Raw genomic sequence first — 11,747 nt, 5'->3', positions numbered from 1 at the left:
ACAGTCAAGTAGTGCATCTAATGCGCAAATACACCTAACTTTGTCAGTTGGAGCCACCAATCACTTCTGGCAGTTAAGGCTGCTTTTAAAATTTAGCACTTTAGTATGGAGGCATTAGAGACGTGAGATCAAATGAACATTCATTCCAAATAGTAGGCTATTGTAGCACGTAGTTGCAGACACAGGCTACTTGAAAGTCATTTGTTGAGCTAATAGCAAGCTGGTAATTCCAAGTACAAAATGTGAAGGCAAAAATGCAATGGGTAAAAGGATGTACGGTACTTGCCTATAACAGCGTTGACCTTGATAAGGCCAAGAGCCTCTTTTTGCCTATTGGTGGTGTTATTTCCGAGAAGTGAGTGGCCCATGAGGTTCTCTGTGAACACATGGTGAATCAAGGCCCTTGCAAACTTGCCTGGTCCACCATGGCAAGCTGTGCCAGGATCATCTGAATGAGCACTTCTCCAACCTATGTGAAACGGCACGTTTAGGTAAATAATATTAGTGAGGTAGTTTAAGGATTATTTACACAACAGCCACACTCCGAATAAATCACAGAAATACTGCCTGCTCCAGACCTAAAATGTCAACTAATGCCACTAATAAAAACAACTAAAACTAATGTCATAGCTTGTTATGCTGTTAGGATGCCATGTGCTTCAGAAAAAGAAGGATTCACCCAGTACAAAATAAAATAGTAAGTAAACCAAAGCATTGAAAACTTTAATGCAAGTAGCATTTTTAGGATACTTCACATACTTTCGGATGTCTGGCGTTGCGCGAACGAAATATACTTGATTACAGTACAGTTCGGATTATTTCAAGTCGCATTGTTTCCACGAACTATTTTCCAGCCAATTTGTGTCACTTGGTGGTCAATGGCCTAATGGGTAGGGCTGCTATGTAGACGGGAAGTGGGTTAATAACCATCTGATGGACCTGCTTAGATCTCTGGGTATGTGACTCAGAGTATGTGCCATTCTTCAATGAACCTCTTTCACGCCATCGTGGGCAACTGCTGCTTGTGTTGGCAAGCAGCAGTAGCAAGCAGCTCAAACAGGAAGATAACTGTCGACGTTAATGCGATTACAACTACACATCAGATTCGCTTGCTGTGTCCCAGACCTACTCAGCTGAATGTGTACATAAGACACAAAGACAGGGTGTGCCAACTGCCCACCTCATCAAATAAATTAATCGACTCGCAAATCAAAGGCTATGCAAAATCGCAAAGGAGACACTTAATGCTGCCATTTTTACTAAATCTTAAGGAGAATACCTCCCAGCAATACATTCTCCTGGCAACAGTGCATTTGATCATGGTGACGCTAGACGATGAATGGCCAAAGAATTCACCTTTCGCATTCCGGCTGTGGCGTCTCCAGGCTCATTTTGATTCTGAAAACAGATGTCAGTATTAAAATGGGACGCCACGATAACTCAAAAGCAACAATCAAAACATCTACATGGACGATTAGGCCGACATAAATGGATGGATATAAATGACTGATTGAAAACATTAAAGCATGGCTGCTCTTGCCACTGGCAGTGTGAGGTGGGCAAATAATTTATTTTTAATTTCTCTCCTAAATTTTAAAATTATTTTTGCTCATCTACTGCATGAACTGTTGCGGCCACATCTTAAAGTTAGCTCGTTCATATAAAACCAGTGTTGCATTTTTTACTCCCCGTCTAACTGCTGCTACTGCAGCTTGCTTACTCCCTAAGTATTCCACAGAACTGCTCCAGCAACAAACCATTGTTCCAAGCTTATGGCAAAGCGTCATGAAGATCACAAGATACGCTACCCTTTAACGCTCTCTCCTCTTTAGTGTGTGAATTCAAAGCAAAAATAACTTATTGACATAGCTGTCTGCTTCTATCTCATAAAAAGCCTTGCTAATTTTTGACATTTGTCGATAACGCTTACATGCCTCTGGGAGCACAGTGGGACGACACGGCAAATATGCCCAAGCATCTCGCTCCTTTACTGATTTTCGAACTTAGTTATATCAATCAGTTACTGAAGGGCCAAAGCCTAAAACTTCACACGATGACATTATTTTGAATGTTTTATCCCACTAAAGCAGAACATAGCATCCCACAGAATCTGCCTTTTCCGTGAATATAGAGCGCCTACGCGAAGGCGTTAGCGCGAAGTACTCGATGGCGTCGAAGGGAGATAATGGTTTAAAAAAGTTCAACGCGCGCGTACCGGCGGAAAACAAACCACACATAACCTGATGATTTCAGAGCATTCACTGGCATCAGCCCTTTTTTATCTCACCTATCACATAGAATCCCATATACGCCATTGCAATTCTTTATTATTATCGCGCCACAGCGCGTGTCTACCGCACGGCGTGTCAGCGGACTCTGGGCACTCGATCCTGAAGCGAACAGCGCAGCAGAATACATTAGAACGGCAAAACGCCCCGCACATATTTTCGCCGATCCCGACACGCCATGTAGTAGATGCACGTCAATGGACGGCGTTGCGCGAACGAAATATACTTGATTACAGTACAGTTCGGATTATTTCAAGTCGCATTGTTTCCACGAAAACGGCAGAGCACGAGCGCTCATTAATAAGGCTAATTTCAATCGGTGCTGGAACACCGTACCAAACATCGTGGCGCGCACAACATGCCCTGTTTTAACTGGCTCCACATAGCTGCCCACCAAAACGGCAGAGCACGAGCGCTCATTAATAAGGCTAATTTCAATCGGTGCTGGAACACCGTACCAAAAATCGTGGCGAGCACAACCACGGCCGGGCTCGACTGGTGCGCACGTTCGCAAGAAGCGAGCGCGCGCGCCAGTCGAGCCCGGCCGTGACACAACATGCCCTGTTTTAGCTGGCTCCACATAGCTGCTTTACGTCGCCGCAAGCGCGCTGTGAAGTTAAATCAGGACAACACTTCATGCTCAATATCACAAATCTATTGCTGCACAACCAATTCTCGCAACGTAAGGATAGTACTAGTAATGAAAACGAACACAGAGGCGCGTGGAAGACACGCACGGGCTCTGTACGCACTTTTGCTGATAGCGTCGCAATGAACGAGCAAGTGGAATTCGAAACACTCACTCACCTTCGATGTGGCTGAGTCGGAGGCGATCATGGTGATCTTCGAGGCAACGTGTAGCCCATTAAGACCGAGCAATAAGTTGTAATATACCAAAGATGTCACAGCGAGGCAAAGGGCACAGAAAACGCAGCGAACTCATCACGCAACCCGCACACATACGCCGCACGCACAAAGTTCCGGAATCCGCCAAAGAGTGAACAGCGCAAGCGCGCATTCACACAAAAACGCGCATACAAATCCACGCTTTCATAGATATAAATTGCCATATTTATTAACAAATCTTGTAATATAATGGTATTTCTTAACAATTTCTGTGGTTTGCAAGAGTGTGAAAATTTTCTGCTTAGCTTCCTTGAGGAACTATTTTCTTTATCGCGGTAACGCAGTGCGCCGGTCGGTCACGTACGGAGCGCGCGGGAAATAGTGCAAAATTCAAACGTCGCAAATGTCGCGCCCTGTGTGCGCGCACAGTTTTAATCGTTTGTTTTAAAAAGAAATATTTATTTTAATACGTGAAGCAACCGGCGCGAAATGAACTACGGACCAGCAACGTACACAATTGTCGCTGTTCGTGCTTGTTAGTTTGACATCATGACGAACGGTAGACAGTATGCCGTCCCATCGATTAAACATTTGTACCTGTGCTTCTGCGCTACGATTTGCTACCGGCAAAGTATAACAGCGTAGATTGTGCGTGGTGGCCAAGCAGTTTCCCAGCTCACTGGCCAGGACCCCGTCTCTACGTGTTACAGAATAGACCTAGGCTTTCATGTAAAATATGGACAGCACGTCGCAGAGATAACCCAAACTTGTTTCATCTTATTGTGCGCTAAGGGCTAACAGCTAAACAAAACGCACTCTTTAAAAAACATATTTATTTATTATGCTTACATACTACTTTTCCCACCATCTTGCCCATATTGAACATGGAGGCAATGCCGTTTTCTGACACAGAAAGGGCACTGGCCACTTACAATAGAAGCCGATGGGAATCCAGGAGGTGCCCAATCATCGGTCATTGGTCACTGCTTGTTGGGACGTTTGCCTTGTGCTCCAATTTTGTGTCTATATATTATATATATATATATATATATATATATATATATATATATATATATATATATATATATACAGGGTGGTCATTTTTAAGTCTTACGGAATTTTCAGAAATCGCCTGTGGCAGGTAGCATAATTCTTATCATTGAGCTCGGTTAATCGATGAGGCGGACATTAGTAGCACGAGCAATCGAAACATACATTCAACTAAATAAGAAGAAATCAGTAATTAACTTCTTATTTTATTACTTTACGACACATATTGCGAGTTACGAACTTGAGCCGGTGAGCTTGTCAGGCGTATCCACTTGGAATGAATTTCCAGAATGACACCAGTTTGGAGATATGCGCCATCAAACTCGCCGTAAAAATGCACTGTTGTTACACTTACCTTGTTACCAAAATGCTGTTTTATACATTGAAGCACAAAAGTAACTAAAACGACCATGTATTTTGTCCCACACTTTGGGCAATAATATCTCGAAACTGGTGTTATACTGGAAATTCATTTTAGGTGGATGCGTCTTGCAATCTCACCGGCTACAATTAATATATTGCAATATGTGTCGTAAAATAATTAACTAAGAAGTTCATTTGCCGATTTTTGTTAATTATTAGAAAATTGGTTTCAATTTCTTGTGTTACTAATGTCCGTTTCTTCGAATAACCAAGCTAAGTGATAAGAATTATGCTCCCTGCTACAAGCGATTTTTAAAAATTTTCGTAAAGCCTATAATTTTCAACACCCAGTATATACAGGGTGTGCCAACTTTCTTGCACCGACACTTAAATATAGGCAAGTGCCACGTAGCTGGACAGAACCAAGGTAATGTTGTTTCCCGTCGCTTACAGATACTCAATTTTTTTCATTAGATAAATAATTAGATAATCATTATAATGATTAATTATTAATCAATTAATAATAAATAATTAGCTTCTCAGATATTATATTTAGCTGAAAAGTGTCAATCAGAAAATTATAGAGCAACAGGAAAAACTCCCGATACAGCTTTCTGTTGCCCAATACGTGGTACATAAAAGTGTTTTTCCGAGCGTGAAAGAAGCCCGCGGATACACGCATAGTGCCTCGAGCGGCTAGTTGTGCGACAAATTTGCGTGTATTCACGGGCTTCTTTCACGCTCGAAAAAAAAGGAAAAGAAAAAAAATCAATTTTATGTTGCACGTATTGAGCAATAGAAAGCTGTATCGGGAGTTTTTAGTGGCAGGAGCGTCGAGTGCCATTTGTTCTTTGGACAGTACTTCCGGTTCACCTCCTGAGATGATCAAGAGGTGAAAATAAGTCGAAAAAATAGTACAGTACGACATTCACGAATTTCATTATAGATATGATATCAGAGCATAAGTTTAGCTATAAGTTGAGTTACTGAAGTGTCTGGAATAATTATAATTAATTAGCTGAGACGACCGCGGATGCAATCGAAGTAAATCAGAAAAATAGAAAAAAAATGGTTCAGTTCAGAATTCATGACTTTCATTATAGATATGATATCAAAGCATAAGTTTTGTTGCAAGCTGACTTGCTGAAGTGTCTGGGATAATTATAACTAATTAGCCGAGACCAGATTAAAAATAAATCAGGAAAAAAAGAAACAAAGTAGTACATCGCAAAATCCATCGGTTTCTTTATAGACATGATATCAAAGCATAAGCTTAGTTCAAGTTGAGTTACTGAAGTGTCTGGAATAATTATAATTGATCAGAAATCACTTATTACTGCTTACCAAAGCACAGAACACCAACGCCGGAATGCGAGTGCCAAAAAGAAACACCTAAGTCAAAGTTTAAGGTTGCCTACTCTTTTAAGCATGAAATGCTTTTAGCTCCCGTTGTCGGCGATCTTCAAGTGACCTTGAGCCAAAAGCCAAAGCTGTTATCCGGGCAATCAAAACGAGAACATGCCTGCAAGTTGAAAATGAAATTTTGTCACCCGTAGGCACGAGTACAACTGTGGCATGGACGTAGAGTGCAATATAGCATACCGTACATGCAATGCATTGTACTTTATATAAACAAAACATATGAGCAAACAAAATAGTAAATGGTGTCTGCTTGACACTGGCTTTGCCACACATCAAAAACCACTATGACAAGTTGCGAGAGCAAAACGAGATCATTCGAGCAACCAGTCAAACTTGAAAAAAGGCGGTGTCTGGCACCAACCCTTTACTACACATGCTAGTTACTCTCCAAATTACAAAAAAAAACATTGCTTGCGAGTTCTTCCCAATGTTTCTTGACAATATCACTCAAACTGTAACTTCTATTACGCTGAAGTTTTGTCATTTCCAATAGCGACGTTCAAAAGGCAGATAGATACAGGGGCAGATAAAGTGGGCCGATCCTGGAGGCTGTGCAGAAAGGGTCCAAGATCAATGGCACCCGTTTCATGTGGGCCGATCCTGGAGGCAGTGCGGAAAGGGGCCAAGCTCAATGGCACATATCCCCTGTGGGCACGGGGACCTGTAACGCTTCCTTGAACTGTCCTTGTCATACGTGGGGCCCAAAGAGACAAAGTTAACAGCCCTTCCTCGGTCGAGAAAATGGAGTACAGACTATTGATATGTTGTTGGCATATTGTTGAGGAATTGTTGACACAATATCCTTTGAATAATGCCTCAATAGTTATTGAACGTACACAACAATACCTCAACAATAATGTTGTTGAGCACTTCACAACAGTAAAGTCATTGACTAATTGTTGTTGACATATTGCTGAATAATGCTGAGTATTATTGAGAAGTGTTGAGCAATATTGACATTGAACATATATCTGAAAGCAAAGCTTGTCGTCGTAAGCATCTTACGTAAGCAAAGGCATATCCTACGTAAGCAAAGCTTGTCGTCCGATTCTAGCATGCTGATTCTAGCGTGACGGCTTGCGAAGCCCAGGCGAAACGTCGGCGAAGAGCCGCCGACCCTGAATTTAGGGCAAACGAAGCGGAACGCCTGCGGCAGCGTCGTCTTGCCACAAGCTCCCCCAGTTACGACTCGAGAGATAGGCATTTGGTTCAAGTTATGTGACACTCTATATATTTAGTGGTGATTAAGTGAACAATAAAACAATATATATGTGTAAAACATGTACACGTCTACATGTGTGTGTTTCAGACATATATTTAACGTCAATATTGCTCAAAAATTCTCAATAGTACTCAGCATTATTCAACAATATGTCAACAACAATTAGTCAATGACTTTACTGTTGTGAAGCCCTCAACCACTTTATTGTTGAGGTATTGTTGTGTACATTCAATAACTATTGAGACATTATTGAAAGGATATTGTGTCAACAATTCCTCAACAATATGCCAACAACATTTCAATAGTCATTTTTATAAGGGGCGTCTTCCTGCCTTTTGAATGAAGTTGTCACGGAGCCTGGGATGTGCGTCTATGTTTTCTCTTTGTGGTTGCGTGCTAGTGCTACATTAGGGCATTAAGTAATCACCAACAAGCCCAACAACAACCTTTCCTGCTTTCACAAAGGCCAAGTTCAGCGAAAGGTCGTTATGTCACGTTCGATGCTTCAGGCAAAACAACAGAGAAAAGATGCTAGGAGGCTAATTCATTAAGCGTTTCTTGCGTGAAAACCATTTGCCGCTGGCGGGGAGCCTTTTGTTATATGTGCTGTCTTACACGATTGTCTGACGCCTATCTTTAGGAACCGCGCTTGCATATGACATGCTTTAAGAAATGGCCGCTATTTTTTTCAGAAGCTTAAATGCAATGCTTGAATTTTAAATTCTGCATTGAGAGCCTTCGCTTTCGTTAGCAAAAAATTATGCGTAATAAGCATGAAGTGAGTGAGGGTTCACTGCTGCAGCCTATTTAGAAATCATGGCCTTGCTGCAGTAATTGAGTACTATCGCGATGATTCTGGTCAGCGGTTCCTGATAAGCAATTCTTCCACATTTCCGCTTCATTCCGGTGATTTCAAAAACGTTTGATGGAATTCTCGACAAGGCGGTCACGGCTGACGTAGTACACGAGGTGACTGCTTGTTGGACATTAAAAGCGAAATGTTTAACTATATAACTCTTTGGGGCTCTCAGTCTTTCTGTGTAGACTGTATCCGGCATCGGAGCTTCCGTGTGCTTGAAGCGTGATTGATGGCTGGCTGAACGCCCACGAGTGCTGCACCTGGGTGATAAGCCGTGAGATCATGGCGGTAAACTCTTGTCTGGCTTGCATTTCGCATCGACGGATTCGATAGTGATAGGTACATGCACCACGAAGGCGCAGCATTATTGAGTCGCCTCATAAAGCACTGCGGCTCTAGGCTTGGTGAATACGTCGACACCAGTTCCAAATCACTGACGTCAACATTGGCACAGTTTTGGAAGAGCATAAAAATGTCTTCCACAGTGTCCTTGGGCAGGTGCCCAGTCTATTCGCTTTTCGTCAATTTGTTGTTAATCTTTCTGTGAAAGGTAAACACGTACGGTATATATGATATGAAGTGCTCGGTCGATGTCAAAAGAGGACATGCAAGCACTCATTTACCCATGATATGATGTCTAAGGTACTTTCTTGACAGGTCCAGGAGTTTCTGTTGGCAAAATATACTTACCTGACTCCTACTTGCGCGTCTTCTACACGAATGTGGAATATAGTATTTGCCAGCATCGGCGTCGCGTCCGAGCAACACGTTATTATTTACGCGTTTATACGCGAAACTTCTCTCTTCCATGACCTTAGAGCCATTAAAAATTTCTTGGATTTTACGTTCCAGAAACCCAATCTAATTAAGAGACACGCCGTGGTAGGGAACACCGGAATAATTCGACCACCTGGCGTTCTTCAACCAACCGATAAATTAAGTAGACGCGCTTTCTTGCAGTTCGCATCCATCGAAATGCGGTTGATGAGAGAGAGAGAGAGAAACGAGAAGGGAAAGTTAGGGAGGTTAACCCAGGACGAGCCCGGTTGGCTACCCTACGCATGGGGAGAGGGAAATGGGAAGAATAGATAAGAAGGAACGACAAAAAATAGAATCAGTCATTGACAGAGTCAGTCGCAGAGGAAGGTCGACTGTTACAAGCGTTCGTACAGTCCACTCGCCTTCAAGAAGTGCAGAAGGGCTTTTGTGGACTTTGGCATGCAATAATGCATCGGCCATGGTCCCAGGATCTTCTCCTCTGAGAGCACTATAGTATCTAATAGGCTGAGTTTAGCTTGTAGAGTACGTAGTTGAGCGTCAAAAGATGGGCAATAACACAGAAGGTGCTCTAGAGTCTCAACGCACGCGCACAAATTGCACGCCGCACTGTTAGCCATTCCTATTGGGAATGAATAGGAATTCGTAAATGCGACGCCCATCCACATGCGACACAGTAAAGTTGTTTCGCGACGGGAGAGTCCTGTTGGCAGGCGAAGGTCGCAAGTTATGGTCGAGGGAGTGAAAGCGTGAGTTGCTGAAACCTGTTGAATTCCATTTTAGAAGTGTGATGTGGCAGGCAAGTGATTGAAGTTGCCGCGTAGCATCCGTTCTTGAGAGCGGTATAGGAACCCGCTGATGTTTTTGATGAGCCGAGCGAGCAGCTTCATCTCCGCTGTCGTTGCCGACAATTCCCCAGTGGTTCGGCAACCACTGAAATACAATGGCATGTCCTCTCTCGAACGGGTGGTGATTAGCTTGGCTTATTTGGTACACTAGCTGCTTGTGTAACCCATGACGTAGGGCAAACTGCAGATTTTGTAGTGCTGATTTCGAATCGCTGAAAATGGCCCAACGATTTCGTAGCTGCAGGAGCACGTAATTGGTGCACTTTGAAGAGCCACAAGTTCTGCTGCTGTCGACGTCGTGTTGTGAGAGTATTTAAATTGCAAAGAGACGGCGTCCGATGGAACAACCACTGCTCCGGTAAAGCTGTTAGAATTGGTGGAATCGTCCGAGCAAATATCATCACCACCATCATGGGCCTGTATTTACGTCGACTGCCGGACGAAGGCCTCTCCCTGTAAATTCATCTCCCCAGCTAATTTGCTGCCATCCTTGACTGCATTTCCCTTGTCTTTGTATCCATTCTGCAACTCTAATGGTCCACCGGGTATCCATCATATGCATTACGTGGCCTGCCCAGCTCATTTTTTCCCCTTTTAATGTCAACTAGAATATCGGCTATCCCCGTTTGTTCTCTGATCCACAACGCTTTCTTTGTCTCTTAACGTTAGGACTAACATTTTTCTTTCCATTACTCTTTGTGCGGTACTTAATTTCTTTTCGACCTTTTTTGTTAACCTCCAAGTTTCTGCCCCATATGGTAGCAGCGGTAGAATGCAATAATTGTACATTTTTCTTTTCAACGGCAGTGGTAAGCTCGTAGTCAGCATTTGGCAATACCTGCCGTATGCACTCCAACCCAATTTTATTCTTGTGTAACTTTCTTTATCATGATCAGGGTCCCCTGTTATTAATTGACCTACATAAACGTACTCCTTTATAGACTCTAGAGGCTGACCGGAGATCCTGAATTCTTGTTCGCTTTCCAGGCTGCTGAACATTACGTTAACGCTTACACTTTCTTGGTTAAGCTCATCAATCATTTCCTGTAATTCGTCCTCATTGTTGCTGAATAGGACAATGTCATCTGCGAACCGAAGGTTGCTCAGATATTCGCCGTTGATCATCACGCCTAAGCCTTCCCAATATAAGAGCTTGAATACTTCTTCTAAGCATGCAGTGAATAGCATTGGAGAGAATTGTGTCCCCTTGCGTGACCCCTTTCGTGATATGTAACTTTCTACTTTTCTTGTGCAGAACCAAGGTAGCTGTGCAATCCTTGTAGATATTTACCACTATATTAACGTATGCCTTCTGTACTCCTTGATTACGCAGTGCCTCTACGACTGCTGGTATCTCTACTGAAACAAATGCTTTTTCATAACCTACGAAAGCCACGTAGAGAAGATGATTGTACTCCGCAGATTTCTCTATAACCTTATAGATGACATGGATAGTATCCGTCGTGGAATATCTCTTCCTGAAGCCAGCTTGTTCTCTTGGTTGGCTGAAGTCAAGTGTTGTCCTGATCCTATTGCAAATTATCTTCGTCAATATTTTATGCAATACTGAAAGCAAGGTAATGGGTCTATAAATCTTCAATTCTTTAACGTCTCCCGTCTGATGAATTGGTATAATCTTGGCGTTCTTCCAGCTCTCTGGTACAATTGATGTTGTGAGGCATTGCGTATAAAGGGCCGCAAGCTTTTCAAACATGATATTTCCTCTATCTTTGATTAACTCTACTGTTATTCCATCTTCTCCAGGACATTTTCCCCTGGTCATGTCTTTCAAGGCCCTTCTAACTTCGTCGCCAGTTATAGAAGGAGCCTCTGTATCTTTTTCACCCCTACTTCGAATGAAAGTAGCTTGGCTGCTCTTCGAACTCTACTGGTCAGTATAGAATTCTTCCGCGTTTACTATGTCATCGAAATTGCTGATGATATTACGCTGCTTATCTTTCAGTGCATACATTTTGCCTTGTCCTAAGCCAAGTTTTCTTCTCACTGATTTCATGCTGCGTCATATTTTACTGACTCCTCAATCTTTTCCACGTTATAATTTTGGATATCCC

At 42.6% G+C, this 11,747-nt stretch overlaps 1 long non-coding RNA gene across 1 annotated transcript; it reads right to left on the bottom strand.

The window, feature by feature from the left end:
• Window positions 1-326: 326 nt before the first annotated feature.
• On the bottom strand, window positions 327-3,233 carry LOC125944460 (uncharacterized). Its single transcript, XR_007466213.1, has 3 exons — window positions 3,096-3,233; window positions 1,357-1,398; window positions 327-469 (listed from the first exon to the last, which is right to left on the bottom strand). It is a non-coding gene; the product is annotated as an uncharacterized LOC125944460 (long non-coding RNA).
• Window positions 3,234-11,747: the final 8,514 nt, after the last annotated feature.

Source organism: Dermacentor silvarum, chromosome 3 (genome assembly GCF_013339745.2).
Source record: "Dermacentor silvarum isolate Dsil-2018 chromosome 3, BIME_Dsil_1.4, whole genome shotgun sequence".
In the NCBI taxonomy this organism is placed as follows: domain Eukaryota; kingdom Metazoa; phylum Arthropoda; class Arachnida; order Ixodida; family Ixodidae; genus Dermacentor; species Dermacentor silvarum.
Note: the sequence above shows the minus strand (reverse complement) of the source record. Positions and strands in the feature narration are given on the sequence as shown.